Raw genomic sequence first — 19240 nt, forward strand, 5'->3', positions numbered from 1 at the left:
AGAAGTTTGAGAGTATTGAAGACTGGATTTGTGTGGCTCCCAAAAGGAAGCACCGTGGAGGGTCTCCAGTAATCTGCACTGAACACAAAATCTTACCCTACTTGGGTGCCCCTTCCTTGTGTCTAATTCACATCATCTCTCATGCAGATCTTAGTGCTCAGATTCCCCTGTTTTATATTGACAACAGTCATCCTAAGAGAAGGCATCCCACTGGTTTTTATATGAGTTATTGATACAAAGACCCTGTGTACCAGTAAGGTCACACAATGGGGTGCTAGCAGTTAGGATTTCAACCTATGAATTTGCAAGGAAGTGTAGGAGACGTGATGTGGCCATTAAAGACAAGAAAAATTGGGGCTGAAGAAAGGGCTTAGCAACTCAGAGCACGTACCACTCATGCAGAAGAGCAGAGTTCTGTTTGCCATACTCCTATCAGATCACTCACAACCACCTGTAACTCCAGCTCCAGAGGATCCAGCACCCTCTTCTGGCCTCTGTGGGCACCTGCCCTTATGTGTACCTATCCCCACATAAAAATCACATATACATGTAAATTAAAATAAAACACTTTATTTTTATATTATATTTATTTACATATATTAATACATTTTTAATTAAAATAAAGTACATCACTTTTCCCCTTCCTTTTCCTCCTTCCATCCCTTCCCAAGTCCCCTCCCTCCAGCTTCTTCCATGTCCCCCTCTCAAATTGATATCGTCTTCTTTCTGATTATTACCACGATGTGCACATGTACACTGATATATAAATACAGCATACTGAGTTTATTTCATTGCTTGTGCATATGTCATTTCAGGGCTGACCATTCTGTATTGGACAACTAATTAGGGGGCTCATCCCTGGCAGATGTTAATTCTTCCTCTCCCAGCAGTCATCAGTTTCCTATAGTTCCTTGTCTAGGGGTGGGAAGGACCCAGTGAGATCTTCTCCCTTCTGCATCAGCGTGTCTATGGATAATTGCCACTGTTCGGGTCTTGTTTATGCAGCCATCTCTAAGGGAGACTGTCTTACAGCACACTTCCTGGAATTCCAGTCCTTACAATCTTTCCACCCCCCTCTTCTGAAATGTTCTCTGAGCCGTAGATGCAGGAACTGTGAAGCAGATGTATCCAACTGGTGGTGGGTCCAGCTGCGGTTTTCTATAGTGTCTCCATTTGCTGTAAAGAGAAGTTTCTGTGAGGTGGGGTGATAGCTGCCTTTACTTGTGTATATAAGAATAAGATTTAGATTGTAGTTAAGAATTATTCTAGTCCAGCAAAGTGGTAGTAATTATATATATATATATATATATATATATATATATATATATATATATATATATATAATTGAAAATAAAATAAACTTTTAAGAATAAAAAAAAAATCTCAGCCAGGCAGTAGTGGTGCACACCTTTAATCCCAGCACTCAGGAGACACATGGAGGTGGATCTCTGTTAGTTCGGGGCCAGACTGCTCTACAAAGCAAGTTCCAGGATATCCAGAGATACACACAGAGAAACCCCATCTCAAACAATGAAAAAAAAATTAAAACCTATCAGCTTATAATTCAATCTGGTGGTAAAAACTAAGAAAAAAAATTGGCAGTCAGTTATTTTAAGAAGTACTAAAGGAAATCCTTTGGGTTAAAAACAAATGTTCCACAGAACATTAAATCTGAAGGAAAAAAAAAAGAAAAATGTCCCAAAGTTTTAGGTACAAGGGTGGGTAGGTAAAAAGGTCTGCTTTCTTTGTGTCTTAAGACAATTGCTATTGCTATGGTTTGAATCTGGAACGTTCACCACATGTTCATGGTTTGGGAGATTGAGAAAGGAACCCTTGGAGCGACTCGGCTAATCAAAACAGGAGACGAGAAGCAGGCATTTGAACGATACAACTTGGTCCCTGGTTCTGGCCTCACACTCTGTTCCAATATCTAAGGAGACTCCTCCATATGCTTTGCCACCATTAATTCTCCTGTCTACTCCTGCACAACAGAATGAAGCCTCTAGGACCTTGAGACAAAAGTAAACTTGCCCCCTTGAAGTGGTTTCTATCAGATATTTTGTCCCCTGACATGAAAGTAACAGATATAACTGTTTATAAACAATGGTAATGCTATATTATAATCTTTACAATATATGAGAGAAATATGGAAAGAATGGAAAATATATTTCCATTAAGTGTCTTAAATATTAGTTTAATGTAATGCTGATTCTATGTAGGTTGTGGTAAATGAAAAGCACATAACATCGTCCTTAGAACAATCCTAAAGAAATAGGAGAGAATTAGAACTGAAAGGGAAAAAATGAGAGAGACAGAGAGAGGAGAAAGAGAGAAACTTGTAAAATGTAATCAATTGAGCCAAAAGAAAACAGGAAAGAGAAAAGAAGAGCAAAAGTCTTAAAAAAAAAAAAAACAACACAAAACAAAATACATGGGACAAACAGAAAATAAAGATCTTTAAGGTTTTTGGGGCAAGGTCTAACCTGCAGCCCAGACACTCACTGTGTAGGTCAGGCCAGCCCCAGACTTGTATTGATCCTCCTGCCTCAGCCTCCGTGGGCATCAGGCCTGACCCACACACCCAGCTGCAGGCACAGAATGTGGGTCTCTACAATGGGTCTGCATCCCTTCACTTGGGCTGCTGCAAATACCACAGACTGGGTGAATTAAAGAACAAGAATCAATTTCTTCATAGCTCTGGAAGATAAATATCTAAACTCATGATGTCATTGTTGGCTTCATTCTGAGGCCTCTTGTCCTAATTCTTAGGTCACCGTCTTTGTTCTGTGTCTTCCATAGGTCTTCCTTTTGTGTATCTTTTCTAACATCACATCTTTAAAAGCATACTGATGGGTGGTGCAGGAAAACATTACCCTGACTGAATCAACCCAGAGCCAGAAAAATGCTCCCATTTATATGAGGATCTTAAGCATCAAACCTTTTGATTTGTGTGTTTAATTTACAGCACCTATAGAATCCAGGAAGCTAGAAAGGGACTCTTGGGGGACTCTTGAGGGAGGATACTAGCACATAGATGATATGAAGAAGGGAAGAATACAGGGAAAGTATTGTAGAATATTAGTTAAAGATGTGTTACTTTTTTATGCTGTGGAATATTTGATTAATTATGCAAAGATGTGTTGCATTCTTTTATGTTGCATTTGTTTAACTCTGAGAAGCTGTGTTACTTTGCCTGTCTAAAACATCTGATTGGTTTAATAAAGAGCTGAATGGCCAATAGTGAGGCAGGAGAAAGGATAGGCGGGGCTGGCAGGCAAAGAGAATAAATAGGAGGGGAAATCTGGGAAGAAAAGATAAGGAATGAGAAAAGGAGGCAAGGAGGACACCAGGGGCCAGCCACCCAGCTATACAGCAAGCCATGGAGTAAGAAGTAAAGAGAGATATATAGAATAGAGAAAGATAAGAGCCCAGAAGCAAAGGGTAGATGGGATAATTTAAGAAAAGCTAGCTAGAAACAAGCCAAGCTAAGGCCAGGCATGTGTAAATAAGAATAAGCCTCTGTGTAATTATTTGGGAGCTGGGTGGCAGGCCCCCCAAAGAGCAAAGAGTAAAAAAAGAAATCCAACTACAGGAAAGAGGTTTAGATGTGGAGAGAGATGGAAGGGTATGGCAGAGGAAAGAGTAGAGTGATAGATAGTAACATTAATATTTCAAAAAGTCATACTGAAACTATTTTATAAGCTTTCTAAACACACAGAGAGAGAGAGAGAGAGAGAGAGAGAGAGAGAGAGAGAGAAAGAGAGAGAGAGAGAGAGAGAGAGAGAGAGAGAGAGAGAGCACTTGGGGTTACTCTACATGGGATAATGCTCCTTCCAGAAGCCACAGATTGCCAAATAAAGAGTCCAGTGCCAGACGTGAGATGTTTCCCATCAAGTTGTTGGTTAAAAGTATTCCAGAGTCCCCAAAACAATACATTCTGTTGCCACAGTGTTTAGTTGTCCACCGGAACTCTATTGCTGAACACACGCACTGAATACAGGACAGGGAAAAATCAAGTGTACTAACCAGAAAGCTTCCTCCTCTCTGGCTGGCTTGCATATTCCTGAAAAGTACTATACAGGGTGAGGGGGCTAAAAAGTCACCAACAGTCTTACCCAGCTATGAACCCTGTGAGCTACGGCAATGACTGAGAGGACATGCCCATGGGTATAATTGTGCTATGAATGCTATGGGGGTAACCAGCATTTCTGATTGAATTTAAGGCTTCTTCCATAGGAGGAAACACACGCATGGTACTGTAAATCTGGCCAAGAATCCAGGGTTGGTGAGCTCACAGGCTCCAGGAATAAACCTACTATAATTCTGCTAAACAGACAAACTGCCTTCTGAATTCCTATCTCTATATCCATATATTAGTGGGGCCCTCAGACCTCATCAAGGAAGGTTTATTGTATAATGGAGATGGCTAATGTAGAAACTCAGAACTTGTCAAAGTGCAGAGAGTTGAATGCTCAGCCACAAAAGGAACCTCAGTATCATACACACACCCCAAAGGCTCAGGGACCGTCACAGAAAAGAAGCAGGAAGACCGGAAGAGCCAGTGGTCTGGAAGACCTAGAGCAGAACTGTCATCTGGACACGATAGGACTGATGTAATCATGACTCATGATGCAAGCAGCTGTAATTGTCTGCACAAGATCAAGCCAGATAACGTTCCAGCATGGAAGAGGAAGAGACTCCTAAGGATCCCCCCTCCCCAGTAACTGAAGAGCTATGGAGAGCTGATGGTTTCTCGAGGGGAGGAAAGTCAATTTTCTTTAAGGGTGTGGCTCCTGGGAGGGCCGCTGGGCTCCAGTAGATGGCTTCACAGTTAGGAGTGTGGGGGCAGCATAAATAGGACTCAATGGGTTACCGTTAAAAAAAAAAAGTACACAAAGTGATGGGAGCTAGGGGGGTGAGAGTGGATGTAAGAGAAGTTAGGAGGAGGGGTAAATATGAGCAAAATATGTTGTATGAAATTCTCACAACTTAATAGGAACATTATACATTGTTCCTATTATATATTGAATTGAAATCGAAAGATGTATTGAATTGGAAGTCACCCTTATGACCTGATTTTACCTTAATTTTTTAAGGGTCATGATTCCAAATACCATCACATTCTGGAACACTAGAACCATAGGGGGACCTCTGGGGTGTGGGAGGTGAGAACACAATTTAGTTCATAACAGAGTCTTTACCAACTACATCCAGGAGAAGTGCTTCTCCATCAGTCTGAATCTGGGTTAGCGCTGTCACTCCTCCGACTGACAGATTATGAGAGAAAAGGCATGCAAGGCATGGTCCTGATGTGACCTAGCAGTGTATTTTTAAAAGCAAAGTATCATGCAAGAGAAAGGACGGAACAACTACTAGAATAGATTTGGATTAGTCTCAAAGTCGGTTTGTTGAAAACAAAAAAAAAAAGTAAGGGTTTTTTTTTCCCCACAAGAAAGAATATGATTTTGTGTGTATTAAGGTAAAACACAGACAAAAGTAGATAGAAATTGGCACCATGATTATCTCCTTTGGGGAAAAAGAGCTTTGAACAGAAGGGGTCAGTGAAAGAACTTTCAGTGGATTGCAAACACCTGTAAGTTGGTTGGCTCCCTGGGTGACGTTTGCTAAGACTTAACAAACTATACATTTAAGGTCTATATATTCTACTATATGCGTTACTTTTCCACTGCCATGAAACATATTTACTGGCTTAAAATAACAAGCATATTATGTTAGGTTCCAGATATCGGAGGTCTAAAATGGGTCTCACTGGGTTAAAGTACAAGAGCCAACAGTTCTGATCCCCTCCGGAGCCTCTCAAGGAAAACGCAGTTTTTGCTCTTTCTAGTTCCTGAGGATTCCCATATTTCTAGGAGTGCTTATGTGCCTATTTTCTCTTCAAAACCAGTCCAGTCTTCCTTACAGTGCATCATTCTGACACTGGCTGCCTTGTTCTTATTAAAAAGAACCGTGCAGTTACAGTGAATGCATCCAGATGATCCCAGGTAATTCTCTTATTTTAAGGCCCGTTGATACGGCATCTTGATTCTTCTGTGACCTGAATCACCCTTGTCAAGTACCAATAGTAGGCTCTTCGGGTCAAGACAGAGACATCTGTGAGTGTCGTTACTCTGTCTACCACATTTTATACTAATTTTACTTTTAAAAAAAAAACAAAAAACAAAAAAACAAACCACAGTGGTTTCAGAAGCTATTCATGCCTGATATCTATCAGTCACTATTCTAGGTACTTAAGCATGTAGTTATGTCTTTACTAGTTTTTTTTCCCCAACTGGCTTCTTGGATTCAGGGAAGTTTGTGTTACTATGGTTAGAACAGTGTCTGGCACATACAGGGCTCTTAATCAGAGAAAATTATTGGCTGAATGAAAATGAATCTAACAATGGGTATTATACTTTTCCTGGTTTTATTGATAAGGTTGAATTCATTTGTTGGCAGAGCTTGTGTAGGCAAAAATCGCAGCGACTGATACCTTATATTTGTAAGTAGAAAAGGAAGAGATCTGCTTTTCAGTCATAAAGTCTCTGTTTCGGAACAGCGTCATCTTACATCAAGACCTAGAGGGCAGGATCATCCCTTGACAGTCAGCCTTCTACTAGCAAACAAAAACAGCCTCAAAATAACTCGGGGAAGGAAGGAGAAGTCCTCAAGGATTCCATCCTGTTCTTTATATTATTATTCTTTATGAATCTGAAATACATCACTTCAAGCTAAATCATATTGTGTTAAAAATACCACCCAGGAGGCTTTATTTCCTCTTGTTATTATTTGTTTCTAAAGGTTTATGAAAGTCAGCAACAGAAACTATTGGGTTATTTTTATCCTCATTTCTTACAATTTTTTTTCTCAGACAATTGAAGGCTTAGTCTTTCTCATAACTTGACTCAAACATGAACACAAAGTCTTTGGGGGGGGGAAAAGATGCTCCTTTTGACTGTGTTGGGAAGAGAATGAACCTGTTGCTTTTTGCTATTTTCCCTGTGAGATATTTACATTCCCTTAGGAAATAAACACAAGACAGTATGTAAATATACCAACAGTTTCTGACCTCCCTCTTACTCTTGCTTGTGTGTTGAACATTACAGCTAAAATCCTGTGCTTATTCATAACTCTATGCATGAGGAAAAAACAACTTATTCCACTGACCATCAAGGCAACTGACTGGATGGAGTGTTGTGGGGTGATCCTGGCAGAATTAGCACAAAGGCCATCTTTATTTTACAAAAATCTACGAATCCGAGATATCTTATTTTAAAACAATTTTGTTTTAAGGTTTGCATGATCTGCTCCAATATCCTCTAAGACCACTTGTCCAAGGATGGTCTGGTCCCTGGTCCTGTTACAAAGAGAAAGGAGACAAGCAAACACAGCCTAAGAGTGCAACACTGTGTTTGAGAGCAGATGGACGGTAAAGCTTCCCCAGGACTATGTGGCACCATCTCACAAGCTCAGACTCAGTTACTGTTTGTCCTGTAATTCAAACATGCCTGTCATGAGAATGACTAACTGGGAGTCTCACCTGTGGGGAAGACGTCCTTCCCGGGAAACTGTCCATCAGAGCTTCCAGCTGACTGTTTTCTGTAGCAGGAATCTTAAAAGTTCTTATTAATAAAATCAAACCTGAGCCAGGTATTGGGTTGAACACTGGAAAATCAGAGAGACAGAACAAGCCACAGTTAACCTCACCTGGCCAACTTCTAAGATGGTCCTGTTTCCTCAGACTGGAAGCTTCTGTGTCCTCATCCCAATGGCTCTCAGCTGAACTGCTGTTCGAAATCCTGAACGCTTAACCAGCCAAATGTTTCTAGTTCCTGGTCTTCACGCCTTATATATCTTGCCTTTCTGCCATCACTCCCTGGGATTAAAGGCTCACTTCTTGGGATTAAAGGTGTGTGTCACCATGCCTGGCTCTTTCCAATGTGGCCTTGAACTCACAGAGATCCAGATGGATTTCTGCCTCTGGAATGCTAGGATTAAAGGTGTGAGTGCCACCATTTTCTAGCCTTTGTATCTAGTGGCTGTCTGTTCTCTGACCCCAGATAAATTTATTGGGGTGCACAATATTTTGGGGAACACAATACCACCACAGTTTTCATTGGGGTTTCTCTCATCCTTCCTTCTAGACAATATAAGTGCCTGCTCAGCTATTTGTCCACTGCTTGCTGCTTTGTTGGGTTTATTCTACTTGCTATATACTTAATAAACCCCTTCATTCTAAAGGAAAACCACACCTAACACGGTCTATACAGAACAAGTTCAACATCAGCATAAATCATAGGAAAGACTACCATCCTCAAGTCCACTGTCTCCCAACTGGAAGGTATCCAAGTTCCAAAGAACAAGAAAGAAGTTGCTTCCATACTTCATGTTTTTATTAATTTACCATATTTCCCTCTTTTTTCTACACTTTAGCAATATTTTTACTTCATCATATTTTCGACCAATATGGGTTTTCCCTCCCCATGCATTTAGACAAGCCTGTGGGCGACATTACATCAAATGGGGAAAAACTCAAAGCATTTCCTATAAAATCAAGAGAGACATGGATACCCTCTCTCATCATTCTTATTCAGTAAAGTACTTGAAATTTAGCTAAAGCAATGAGATAAGAAAAAGAAATAAGGGGGATATACATAGAAAGAAAGAGTCAAATTATCCTTAATCACAGACAGCATGATCCTGTACCTTAAAGACTTAAGGACTCCACCAGAAAACTGTAACAGATACATATTTTCAGCAAAGTATCAAGATACAAAATCATTAACCTTCCTACATGCCAATAATAAACTTTCCTAGAAAGAAATGAGGGGGAATCCTGTTCATGTTAGCTTCAAAAGCAAATAAAATTTGCTAAACCTAACCAAGAAGTGAAAGACTGCTACACTGAAAACTTGAAGACACTGAAAAAAGAAATTAAAGAAAATAGAAAGATCTCCCATGCTCATGGATTAGCAGGAATCATGTTATGAAAAATACCTATGTAACTATAAGTATTAGATTTCACACAATCCCCATCAATAGCACTCTTCATAAAACTAGAAAAAAAAACCCTGAAATTCTTATGGAAGTACAAAAGACCCTGAAAAGCCAATGCAACTTGAAGAGAATGAACACTACTGCAGGTATCCCTGCTGTCAAATCAAGGTGTATGTGCATCCGTGTGTGTGTGTGTGTGTGTGTGTGTGTGTGTGTGTGTGTGTGTGTGCAACAATAATAATTTAAGAAGAGGTCGTGATCTGAGAGCAAGTGTGGGTTGGGGGGTCACAGAAGGAGATGGGATGGGGAGGAGGAGTGAGAGTTATGGAAATACAATACTCATATATGAAATTCTCAAGAAAATAAGCATTCCAACATCAAAGCTAGAATGCTAATATTGGGACACACCCTAGAAAAAAATAGGAATTATATATAAACAACTTGCTCAAGGTCAAGGGAGGAATGACAGTCTTTGTAGTCAGTTCTGAACTTCACAACTTGGGCTGGAAAAGGCAACAGATCTGTAACAGCTTCAAGATATGCAAGAAGCAACATTAGGTCAAATAATAACAACCATTGTAAAATAACTGTAAGAAAATGAACAATAAAATATATAGTATACAAAGTACAAATGTAAATGTATAAAATGTAAAGTCAGAAGCAGTCTTCGTGTACGTTCTCAAAGTCTTGTGATAAGTATGGGCCAAGGAACAAAATAATGAGACTCTGGCTAGGGTGGAAGAATAAATACTTGGTGTTACAGAAAAGAAAGCGTCTTTTTAAATTGGAATGATGGCTAACAAAAAGAAGGAAGGGCTCAATAAAAGCTAGGAATTAAAGTGCAAACGGCACATTATGCAGGAAGCAAAAGATGGAACCAAGGACAGCTGTTAGAAAATGCTATATGTATATTTCTAACTGTATGGGACTTACCAAAATGGGATAGATAATGGAATTATTTTCTCTGAATTTGTCAAATACAAATGGACTAGACATTGTTTAGGTATTTATTACTTGTATATATTGTATATAGTTACTGTACTTTTATATATAGTTTTTCTTATGTTAGTTATAAGCTTTTTCCTTTTTTATTAAAATAGAAAAGGGGAAATATGGTGATATTTTATTTATATTAAAATGTTATTTGTATGTTAATAAATAAAGTTGCCCGGGGGTCAGAGCTATTAGCAAGCCATAGGAAAGCTGGGCGGTGGTGGCGTATGCTTGTAATCCCAGCATTTGGTAGGCAGAGCTAGGTAAATCTTTGTGTGTTCAGGGATACAGCCAGCATTGGATACACACGCCTTTAATCTCAATACCAACTATAGCAGACCTGGAGGTCTATACAGACAGGCAGTGATGAGGCAGTCATGTGGTTGGGTTTACAACCAATGAGAAGGCAGAACAGAAAGTCTATATAAAGACTTTAACACAGGAAGTAGCTCTCTTTCAGAGAGGTAGGACCACCGCAGGAGGAAGGGTAAGGTTTTAGCTCTTAGCTCTGACCTCTTGGCTTTCTTCTTTGCATTGGTTCTGTGTTTCTTATTTAATAATACGGTTGGTTACATCTACAGACAGCCTTGCTAGGAGATCAAAATGCATTTTCTAAATTCTCTCTGCATTCATTGAAAGAACATAATGTGACCATATAGCTTCATCCAATGGTAATACCTTTTCTCAGGCTTTGTTCCACTTGACTCTTGCTAGAGAGTCATCCTGATCCTTTATGGCTCCTTGACTCTCCTGTCTACCCCATGTCTGGTTACTCTCTTACATGGTCATCCTTGTTTGTCACCCCAGCCTTCTTTTCATGCACATTTCACATTTGTCCACTCCCCTCGTATTGTCCCAGCACTGATTCTACTCGCCTTCATTAATTGCTTCTGTGATTCTACTTTTTCTTTTTGATCTTATAACACAATTATAACATTGCCCTCATCCCTTTCTTCTCTCCAAACCTTCCCATACACCCTCCTTACTTTCTTTCAAGTACATGGCCTCTTTTTTTATTAATTGTTATTACATACAGTGTGTGTGTGTGTGTGTGTGTGTGTGTGTGTGTGTGTGTGTGTGTGTACATACATGATTTGGATTTAACTCTATATGTGAGAATATAAGCTGGATTTAACTCTGGTGTATGTGTATGTAACTTGGATTCAACTTTGCATATATGTGCATGTAACTATTGTTTAGGAAAACATGTTTTAAACAGCAACTTTAAACCACATGGCTCTCCTCTATCTTGGCTGGTGACCTCATCATGATGTAGGTGGCCACATGGCTGGCATCTTTGGCATCTTTACTAAGGTTAAAGAGTACATATCATGTGACACTTCTTAGTCCTAATGAGCTCTCTGTTCATTGTATCTCCTCTTAGACTAAAAAAGCAACAAGTCTCAAATATTTTGGGTTGGTATGGACTTTTGTATGATCATAAAAATATAAGGTTAGATTTGTTACAACATACTGTATATATGATTCAACTCTGATTTAGAATATACTCTATATGGTGATTAAAAATTTAAGATTATAAAGGTCTATTCAGATTAAAAAAAGCTGACTTAGAGATTTATGCCTAAGTACTTACATCTTTGTCAAATGTTCAACACCAAGCTTCTAGAGAATTTTGATAAATGTGAACATATGTTTGATAAATAAGGTGTTTGATAGATAAGATATATATTCTATATTGGAGTTTCTGGTCCCCTGAGAGGGTCCTTTTCCCAGGGTTGAGTATTTGGGCAGAGGCTTCTGTGACTTGTCAAGGGCAGTACTGACCTCCAGGCTCCCTCAGTCCCTGCTCATAGACCACACCCCAACTCACAAGCCCCCTTTCTTCTCTTCCAATTTGGTCCTGGGATCTTTCCCCTGTCACTTTTCCTTGCCTTCTCAGGAGACAGCCTTACCAGATAGGAACAAACTTGTTCTGCTTTCACCCATGGAATGGCTGTTTTGGTTTCTTTACTGGACTCATTATCTATAACTTAAAAGTTTTATTTGGATATTACAAGAGCTTCAATTCAAAATCATTATTTTTAAGGCTAAACCTGACAGGAATGAAGTGTAAAGCCCTAGTCTTATGAAAGCTGCTAACTTATTGTAGACTGTTAAGGAACACAATTCAATCGTTAGCCATCTTATAAATAATCAAGTTTTTTAATTGTAGTCATGCTAAGTACTAACATAATTAATTACAGGGATAAGCTTGATTTAGTCCCCTGTATATGTTTTCAAAGTTAAGCTTAAAACAAGTAACTAAAAACAAGCAGTTTGTCTATTCAGATGTACGTAATAGTCCTCAAATGCTTCAGAGATCTGAAAATATGGCATTTTAAATGTTTAATTAAAAAAAAAAAGCGCCAGGCGGTGGTGGCGCACGCCTTTAATCCCAGCACTCGGGAGGCAGAGCCAGGCGGATCTCTGTGAGTTCAAGGCCAGCCTGGGCTACCAAGTGAGTCCCAGGAAAGGCGCAAAGCTACACAGAGAAACCCTGTCTCAAAAAAAAAAAGCTTTTTGTGATAGAGAGACATGCCAGCTCCTGGCAGCACCCTGTCTCCTCCAAAGATGATGGATGGGCACAGAAGAACCTCCACATGGATCTTGCTTTAAATGTGGAAACACTAGCCACTGAGGAAGAAAAACAAAAAGCCTGCCGATCACCACAACAGCTGCCAAGACCTTGTCCAGACTGTAGAAAACAGGAAACTGGAAAACTGATTTCCCTGCTTTGCCTAGACAAGGTGGGCTGGTCCGCCTACAAGTTCCTACTCCACAGGAAAGTCTGTCAGATCTTCTGGGCCTGGCAGCTGAAGACGGATGCAGCCCTGAGACCTCTGCCCTCAACAACCATGAAGGATGCTGGGATAGCTGTCTAGGTAGAGAGCAAGTAAGTCTGTCATTTTTACTAGATTCTGGAGCTGCTTGGTCTGCACTTCTGCTCACTTGGGTAAAATTATTCTCGGAACTCTGATGGTGTTTGACAACCAGGCTAGTGAAAGCCCTGTCCGTTTCACAGCAGCAACCAAGGCTTCAGCTGCCTTCTCGGTTCTCTGTGTGTGTAAAACTCAGGACACAGGTCTCCCTCTCCCTCCTAGAGCAACTGCTATGTCTAGACACAGTTTACCTTGTCACCAGATTCAGAAAAGAGATTAAACTCACAGAACAGACTCCATGTAACTTTTTACCACCCCTTTATTGAAAGGAACTCACTCTACAATGACTCCCCCTCAGTAATCAATCACCTGTATCTCCTGGTGAATTAGATTGAAAGAAGGTGTTTTAAGGTGTAAAGTTTATGTGAGGATACGAATGCTTAAGATGTGAAAATCTAAGAATATTTTAGGTTCTAAGAAAGTGACTTAGGGTGTGTAAAATGCAAGTTATAAAGGTCTGAAGCTGAAAAAGCTGACATGGTGGTAAGAAAAGGATTTGAGGTTTATAAAAAAATGAAATGCTTCAGATTTCTTTCCCTCACTACGCCACTGTTATATTAAGACTCCGAAAGTTCATAGTCTTAACATTAATCAATGGGATTCTGATAAGCTATTAACCTAGCTCTGGCAGAGTACCACTATTATTATCATAGCCACAAGCTCAAAATTTTAAATTCCCTTTGCTTGTTTTTCTAACTGTAGATTTAAAAATTATTCTCATTGTGCTAAAAACATCTGTCTAATCTATATACACTCAGTCTTCTGGATAAAGGAAAAAGCGTAATGTCTTGAACCAGAATCATTTTTGGGTCCTCTCTGACGGAAAGGCATTTGAGTATACCGCCTTTTCTACAATGTGGATTTCAGTACAGATTACAAACCGTGGGAATGCTAATGTGTCTAAAACTTACATCTTTTTGTAGACTCAAAATTCCTATAAGTTCCAGGAAGTCAACTTGAATCCACATTGAACAGGTCATCAAATGGACCCCAGATAAGTGCTGTCAATCAACAGCCTACTGTTTCCCCACCTACTGTTTGTTCCTGAGGGTGGGATCTCCCTCACCTTCAGACTCCCCTCCCTTAATTACCAGGACCTAAGAAAAAATTCCCCACTAAACTTCTTAACTTTATCTTCTGCTCTGCCAGCATCCTGCCAGGTCCTCTCAAAATCTGCATCCCTGACAGATTCAAAGTGGCTAGCCCCAAGTGGTCCAGCCTCACAGACTGCTTCAACTAGAACTGCGCTTTCCCAGCACCAGACGGTCCACAGAGCCTGAACAGCAGTGAAATAGCCAGCTATCCCAGGACTTGGCCAGCATCCCAGCTTTCTCAGGTCCCCCAAAGATGCTGACACCCCCAGAAGACAGGAAGCAGTCTAAAGAACATGGCAACCCCCATTCCCACCTCACCAGTTACCCCTTCCTATTTCCTCGTCTTTTTATAATAAACAAAAGGGAGGATTGTTAGCATTCAGGCATTTACACTGGCCTGCTCTCAAGGACCTAGCAGGACACGTCAGCAGCAGCAACCAAGATGTGACACTGTGACTACCACAGCCACCAAGTACAGCACTCTACCTATGCGCTATATCCCCTTATTAAAGGCAAGCCCTTCTCACCCCTCACTCTCTTTCCTTCTGTTCTCCCTCAGAGGTGGCCTCCACACCCTCTACACCTTCCCCCAATTAACCTACCAAATGGGTTCTGTTGCATGGTGTGACTCTGTGGTGCCCCTTGGCTCCGACCTGCCAAGGTCACTTTCCACCGCTAAACTATTACAAGCCCAAGCTGACCAAGATCACCCTTGACTATGAGAAGTGTGCAAGAGGAGATTGCAACACATGCATAATAATATACTGAAGGCGGGGTGAATAAGCTTTGCCACCCTCTATATTATAGTAACATAAATTACTAAATGCTGTTCTGGAACCATATGCCACAGCTCCAAACGATATGTCAGCACACTGTGGTGCCTGCTAGTTATTTGCTGGCCTTTCCTGTGTCTTCTTGAAAACATGAACATGTTCATTTGATGATGCTTTTGTGCTAGAGAGAACAATGTAAGGATGGAAAGATTCACTTTGGTTCACAACTTCAGAGGTTTCCATCCATCATGGCAGGGACAGCAGAGTGGACAGGGCAGTTCATATCCTGACACCCAGGAAGTAAAAAAGAAAAGGAATATAAGAAACAGCCAGGACAATTGCAACTGCTGGGAAACCACTCAGTGACCTACTGTCTCCAAGAGACCCCTCCTCATCCCTTTTACCAGCTCCCAACCTTCTCAACAGATTATGAATCCATCGAGGGATCCGTGGGCTCACTGTGTAAGAGCCCTCAAGGTGTGATCATCTCTGGAAATGCCCTAATAGACACCCCTAGAGATGTGCTTCATTTTTCTCCTACGTATTTCTGTCAAGTTGACAGTTAGTATTCACCACCACAAAGCCTGCTCAGTCTTTTTAATCAACCATGTGCTGACACTCTTTGACTTATAATGAGGCTGCATCCTTATAAAATCATCATACACTGAGTAATTTGAAATGCATTTAATATACCTACCTACCAAACTACAGAGCCCAACCTCGCCTACTTTAAATATGCTCAGAACATGTACACCATCTAACACAAATCCTGTTTATAATTTGTTGCAAACCATACTTAAAATGAAAAATACAACAATATGGGTAGGGTTTTGCATCATCGTAAAGTCAAAAGGTTGTCAATAATTCTGGGTAAGATGGAAGACTAGAAATCTCTTCCATGTGACTCAGTGAGAGAAAATGGTCAGGATGATACAATCTCTATTCCTACAGAAGATGGTGGCTGTAAGTGAACTTACCAAACCGGGTGAGATCCCTATGGGCTACCTGGCAGCTGTGAGTGTATGGCATCCTGCCACAAGAGACCCAGCAAAGTCTGTGGGAATTGCCAGGAATGCTTCCCCTATCCCTTCAGGAACAGCTAAGTGGACCACCTTGCTGGCAGTGATGCCTGGCAACAGATGACTTTGAAACACAAAGCAGAGCCTCGTTGAGGTCAGTAGCAGCCACTGAACAATGACATACCCGCTCCTGTCCCTCAGGACTGTGGAACTGCGAGGAAGCACTTCCACACATCCAAGAGCAGGAACAAGAGCCCCACACACCACTGAGAAAAGAGAGCAAGGGCTGAGCTGTGAACCCAGGAGGCTGAGGCAGTCCCAAAAACACACACCAATGCTACAACTAAGGTCACTGGGAGCCCACAGCAAGGGTTCCCTCCCTGCCCTCATCACTCAGTGCCATTGAACACAATAGACTTTCAGTAAGAGAACTGAGAACAATCTTCAACTCAGTGCAGTTGTGTCCCAAAACTCAATCCAAAAAGTAATTGGTCTAAATCTCACTGGAGTAACACATATACCAAAATCTAGTGTAAAGGGTTTGAACTGGCCAGGATATAGATAAAACGAAATGCCTATATAGTGCTGGTGGGAATGTAAACTGGTCCAGCCTCCATGGAAATCAACATGGATGTTCCTTTAAAAAAAAAAAAAAAAAAAAACAAAATATAACTAGTTTGTGACTCAGTTATAACACTCCCCAGTATTTACCCACATAAACGTAACATGGAGACATTTGCATATCAATGTTTGCTGCAGCCCTGTTCACAATAGCTGAGCTATGGACCTAGCCTAGATACTCAACAACAGAGGGATGAATAAAGAAAATGTGAGTTAGATGCACAATAGAAATGTGTTCAGTCATAGAGAAAAAGGACGTTGTATATGCAACTGTAGGCAATCACATTAAGTGAATTAAGTTAACCTCAGAAAGAATATTGTGTTTCCTCTCATTTGTAGGTTCTAGACTTTGTAAATACATAAAATCGTGTGTGTGGTGTGTGTGTGTGTGTGTGTGTGTGTGTGTGTGTGTGTGTGTGTGTGTGTGTGTGTGTTAAAGTAGTGGAAGAAAGTGAAATTGTCTAGAGAAACAAATGAACTTATGGGAGAGTGAGGAGGAATAATAGGTGAAGGATAGTGGGGTGTGGAAGTGTCCTATGGTTTCTCTTGCTGTGATATAAAATGCCATGACTATAAGCAACTGGGAGGGGGTATTTCATCTTACCGTTTATTACCTGTTATCCAAGGAAGTCAAACAGGAACTCAGGGCAGGAATCTGGAGGCTTAAACTGAAGCAAAAGACATGGAGAAACTCTGCTCACTGGCTTGCTCCTTGTGGTTTGCTCAGCCTGCTTTCCTGTAGCACTCAGAACCACCAGCCCAGGGGTGACACCACCCACAATGGGCTGGGCCCTCCCCCACCAATTACTAATTAACAAAATGCACTCCAGACTTGCCCACAGCCCAATCTTATGGAAGGATTTTCTCAATTGGGAGTCCCTTTTCTCAAACGATTCCAGCTTGTGTCAAGTTGACATAACACTAACCAGCACAGGGAAGATATGCTGAAAATACATTATATATGTGCATGAAAACAGCCTTATAGAACCCTTTATAATAAAATAAGTAAATAAAACCTACCTATGAGAACAAATAAAATCATGCCAAAACAGACCCTTCGTACTTTGAACACTTCTCGTTTCTTTGGTGATGAATTATTGGCAACATTATTTCTCCAATTAACAAACCCTCTGGTGCAGATTTAGATAAATATATTCAAAGAGCTGCCTCTAGAACGTGGATTCCCACTTTGACTATAAAGGTTAATAAGCCAACTTTGAGTAAACCATAAACTACATACAACAGCGATGAAAAGGCTGTGGTTTTATTCAAGACTACCTTTAAATTAAAACATGAAATTATAAATCTGCTGTTTCTGAAATCCTGCACATTTAATAAAAAAAAATGTCTGCCTCACAATAGACATCCTAGAATATCCATGGTTCACTATAGGCAGTATGTTCTGGGAATGGGACACAAGCTGAATCTGATAAATGCCATATCCTCTCCATGATGCCACTGTATCCCTGAGAAAGCTGGACAACAGTTGAAAGCAATATCAATATCTGCACTAGAAGGCCTTCATTGGAAGAAATCCTGGCAGCCTTAGGCTAGACAACTTTGCTCCAGCCCTAACTCAGGCATCAATTCATGATGCCCAGGGGCTTAGAAGCAGTTTGTCTAAATCCATGCTTCATTGCTTCCGGGTTTGCCCTATAGCTCACCAGGTGAGGCCACTCACGGTACCACTCTGCCAGGCATCTAATTGGTGAGATGTTCAGTCCAACCCAGGACAGTATTTCCAACAGATGTACAAGTAGTCCTTTTTTATTATTTATGCAACTTAAATGACCGAAAAATATATGTGCTACTATTACTGCATTAACAGCCAGTCTGTAGGTATCAGGTAACAACTTTATTAGCCAAATTTGGCTGGATACTTTTCATTCAATAATTTACAAATTACATTAAGGGGGCATTTTTTTTAATTACAAGTATTTATTAAGAATTCACTATGTGTCAAAGATAAGAGAGCTAAAAGCAAAAAGGTCAAACACCTTTGAAAGCCTTAAAATTCCAGTTTGATATAAGAGGGGAAAAAAGTAAATTATCTAACAAAGCCAATGGTGCAAATCCATCAAATGAGCGTGAGCATGCTTAGGGATGGGGCCAAAGACATGCTGTCAGTGTTGATGACCTCATAAAAGTGATGTTAAAAATTAACGTGGAGTTGGTTCTTGGCTTGTGAACATCATTAACCACTTAACAAGTCTAACACTTCAGAAATCCATTAACAATAATACCACTGAAACTGTCATCTCTTTGTCTTCATTTCCTTGGCGTCTACATTTCTTTGATTGGTCATCATTACCATTAGTGACAGTTTCATCTTTCATAATGGCATGAGGTTTGACAACAAATTGACTCAATATTGGTCTTCTTACCATTGATTTATTAACTTATTTTACATCCTAACCCCAGCTCCCCCTCCCTCGTCTCCTCCCAGCTTCCCCCTCACCTCCTCTCTGCTCCCCCCACCCCCGACTCGTCCTCTGTTTCTATTAGGAAGAGGACAGGCTTTCCATGGTGTGGTGGTATTTTACTTGTACTGAAATGTGATTTTAATTGTATGTTAATAAATAAAGTTGTCTGGGGGTCAGAGCTATTAGAGCCATAACAAGTGCGTGGCGGCGGTGGCGCACGCCTTTAAGGACCTGGAGGGCGGTACATACAGGCAGTGACGAGACAGTCACATGTTTGGTTTACAACCAATGAGAAGACAGAACAGAAAGACTATAAAGACATACACACAGGAAGTAGGTCCCCTTTTCAGAGAGCTCTCTTGGCTGAAGAGGATCACTGAA

General features: G+C 40.5%; 1 long non-coding RNA gene across 1 annotated transcript in view; it reads right to left on the reverse strand.

Moving 5' to 3' along the window:
- Positions 1 to 655: 655 nt before the first annotated feature.
- The window catches only part of LOC128118598 (uncharacterized), a 73490-nt gene continuing 54905 nt past the window's right edge, over positions 656 to 19240 (reverse strand). The window contains exon 4 of the long non-coding RNA XR_008221272.1: positions 656 to 1176. This is a non-coding gene — a long non-coding RNA (uncharacterized LOC128118598). The remainder of the gene's footprint in view (positions 1177 to 19240) is intronic.

This window comes from Peromyscus californicus, unplaced genomic scaffold (genome assembly GCF_007827085.1).
Source record: "Peromyscus californicus insignis strain IS unplaced genomic scaffold, ASM782708v3 Scaffold_22__1_contigs__length_63687245, whole genome shotgun sequence".
In the NCBI taxonomy this organism is placed as follows: Eukaryota; Metazoa; Chordata; class Mammalia; order Rodentia; family Cricetidae; genus Peromyscus; species Peromyscus californicus.